General features: G+C 38.9%; 1 protein-coding gene across 1 annotated transcript in view; it reads left to right on the top strand.

Moving 5' to 3' along the window:
- The window catches only part of map2 (microtubule-associated protein 2), a 75809-nt gene that overhangs the window by 65059 nt on the left and 7264 nt on the right, over window positions 1-3486 (top strand). The gene's annotated exons all lie outside the window — the stretch shown is intronic.

Below are 3486 nucleotides of genomic sequence, written 5' to 3'. Positions count from 1 at the left end.
GAGGTCCATGAGTTTAGAAATAGTGCATTTCAGAGGAAGAACAAAATGAAGAAAGAATGTGCATTGATTTAAACTTGGAAAATCAAGAGTTGTACACCATTTTCTTATTAATTTACAATTCATAAAATTCTAGTAAAACTGAAATAGATTTTTCTACAGGCTTGAAAACCGGTCAGCATGGTGGAGTCCACACAGTGGAGCTCCGACACACAATTACATTCTTCTTCTTCAGTGAGAAAAGGCACAGAGCCATGACAAGATCTCAGGTCCGGCCTCTGTTACACAAAAATTGTACTAATGTTCTTTCTTTACCCCTAAACCTAACATGCCTGATGTCCCAAATTTCAGTAAACAGAAACGTGGCCCAGCCTCGATATCCCTGTGAGTGTCAGAGCTGGGAGCCATGTTCGTTCCATCAGTTTTTCACCTCGGCTTTGTGAACTGAGGACAGCGCATCTGCCCACAGAAATCTGCATTTCAAATCGTGTTTTCTGTTGCTGCACAGAATCTGCATTAGCTAGGTGGTTCTGGAGTGTATATCCTTCACTTTGACAAATATCTTGTTCCAGCATGAGTCTGAAACACCAAGTCAGCACTGCAACAGGAAGCATAGTAATGAAAACAGCAGCGTGTCTGTAGCCGCCGGCTACTACAAGCCTCTGCTGATGACCTGATTACGAGTCAAAGCCTTTGGCTGACATCTTTATGACGTGTCAGCCAGAGGGATCATGCTCCAAACACCTGCCTGTCATCTTCTGGAGAAATGGTTTGAGTGGAAATACTGTGAATGCTTACGTGTTGAGAGTACAATAGAGGTCTGGCATTTGAATACAGTGTACATCAATACATGTAATGATTTTGTTTCACTGTAATGTTATTTAAGTGGTTCCACACAGTGACTATGCTACAGCTGTCAATGTTTTGTTCACGCAGATCTCTTTTGGAAAGTGGAGGTGTGTAAAGACAGGCAGGTTACAGTGTGCATCAGGTGTCTTACACTTTTTTAGTGGCAGCTTTCATTTAGGTGTGGTGTTGTTGTTGTTGTTTTGTTGGATTTGTTTTTGAAGGACCACCTACAGTCATGCAGTGGGAGTATTTGTGGCGTGTTGCCTCGATGGCATATATAATATGTTCCTAAACAGGTGTCACACTGGAAGGGGTTTTAGCTGTAATTTTGTGACTATATAGGTGGGAAACCTTGGCACCTGTTACCTGTAAAACTGGATGTCTGGTGAGCAGGTAGCTCATTTTTAGATAGATTCAGTTATTTACTAAAAACCTCAGCTGTGCATTGTCACAGAAATCCTGTCCTTTAAGGAAAGGCATTCAGCATGTTGTGGAAATAAAAGTTCTTTATCACAGTTGTTTCTTTGACTCATACAGAAAGATAAAATGACTGAAATTATATTTTTTTTTAAAAGTGTTTATGTGGAACCAGCCTCATCAGTACACATCTAGTGCCACTTAGTGCTTTACAGCATGTTGTAAACGTTTCGTCTTTCTCTTTCTGTGAATGTTGTGATAACCTAATATATTGTATTTATACTTAATATAATTCATTTGGGCCTAAAGCAGTTCAGCCAAGAAACGACTATGCGTTAATAAGGCAACGATGATGCATTAAGCAGTTGTTGTGCCAAACGGACTTGCTTTCAGAATCGATCAGACTTGAAGTCTTCATCAAAAACATGCTAAATAGCTGCAGCATAAACATCCAAAGGTAACATTTTCTGTACTCTAAGATATCAGTAAAATGATTTATTAATTAATCTGTATTGAACAGCAGCCTTGACATCAACATAAGCATTAACAAAATCCCAAATGTCTTGTCTAGCATATGTATAATATAATAGATGGTATTGTTGTGTCATCTGTGGCTAAACAGGCTTCAGTGTCTTTACCCACAGACCTGCTGTGTGTGTGCGTCCGTTTGTGTGTCACTCCTGACTGGTGGTTCCTTATCAAACTGGTGTTGGCAGCTGTTCTCTAAACACAGGGGTGACTGTCTGGGTATAGGGATTGGCCTGATTCCCCAACTTCTCTTTGGTCCCAGTGGGGGAGTGTCTAGACAGCCTAAACATTATTTGTCTCATAAGAACATTTTACAAAACCCCTCTGAGAGGATCTAGTAAATATGATTTATAGGACAATAATAGAAATACAACAATAGAGTTCTGGCATTTGAATACAATGTACATTGATACATATAATGATTTTGTTTCACTGTAATGTTATTTACGTGGTTCTTTACTATCACTATTGGACCACTGTGCTTTAGTGACAGAGAATCATCTTGAAGACATCATAAATACAGTGCCCCGTGTAAGCAAACACATATAGTATGATAAACCATTTTAGCTCTAGAGAGACCAAGCACTCGCGTATGAATGCTGCTGTAACATTCATGTAGTTGTTTTTAAAATTCATTCATCCGTTGGATAGTTCCCTGTTCCTAATACTGCTCGTTTCACAGTAGGTCTGTGCCTGGTAGTTCTTCCATATTGTCTTGTTACAGCTGTTGTAGATCTTTACCAGAGACTAGTTTTGTCTCCCAGTGGATTAAATGTGTTTTTTTTTCTTACCCCAGAAAGTGCTATACATTTTAAAGTTAACTGCTGCTGTAAAGTGGTGTCGCAGTGTGGGCAGGTTGTTGTAGAAAGAAAGACCTAAAGCATTTATATTAATTGAATTTAAACTGACAGCAGGCCTAATTAATTACTGTAAAGAAATGAGACCCATTTCTTTAGAAAACAAGAAGCTGTTTGGGGATAGTTTTTATTTCTAACATATCACAGTACTTGTTTTAGGGAGAATCTTTGTGGTAATGCCTCCTTTTCCTGTGTTGACTTCATGCCTTTGTTCTTGAACTTAGGACCAGAAAGACTCACTCACTATACATCAGATATTTAGTAGACCTAAGGGAAAGTCATGGCAGAAAACTCTATGCTAACGGGGAACTGAGTTTGCACTCAGTTTATGACCAGTATGTTTGTTAATTAGTAACTGTCCCATTTGTCTTCTGAATAACCCTCTTGTTTAAAAGTTGCAGTAAGTATCCTCTTCTCATTTATCACGTGTCTAGTATACTATTATTTCCCTGCAGATGAGGTTCTGTATATAGGTTTTCTTATTATTCTTCACTGCCAGTGGCACCACTGAGCCCATTAACACTTGTGTTACACTTTTGTTACCCAGCTGATGGAGTACTTAAGCACTGCATATAATAAATTGTTTGCATATTATTATGCTGGGTGTAACAATATAGTTTTGATCCGACTAAGTATGTTGAAGAAAATACTGAACAGTTCAGGGCACACCTACCTCATGATCCTCTTCTCTCGTCGTGCACCAAATGTTTGGGATATTTACTGTGTGTCTTTTTTCTCTCCAGTGTACGTCCTATTGTTTTTTCTGTGCTCCAGGGTAAAATGTATTTATTGTTACTGTGTATGTACCAACTCTGATTTGTCTGCAGCTCATTCCTGC

This window comes from Monopterus albus, unplaced genomic scaffold (assembly GCF_001952655.1).
Source record: "Monopterus albus unplaced genomic scaffold, M_albus_1.0 scaffold88.1, whole genome shotgun sequence".
NCBI lineage: Eukaryota > Metazoa > Chordata > Actinopteri > Synbranchiformes > Synbranchidae > Monopterus > Monopterus albus.
The sequence above is the reverse complement of the archived record's forward strand: the minus strand, read 5'-3'. Positions and strand labels throughout refer to the sequence as shown.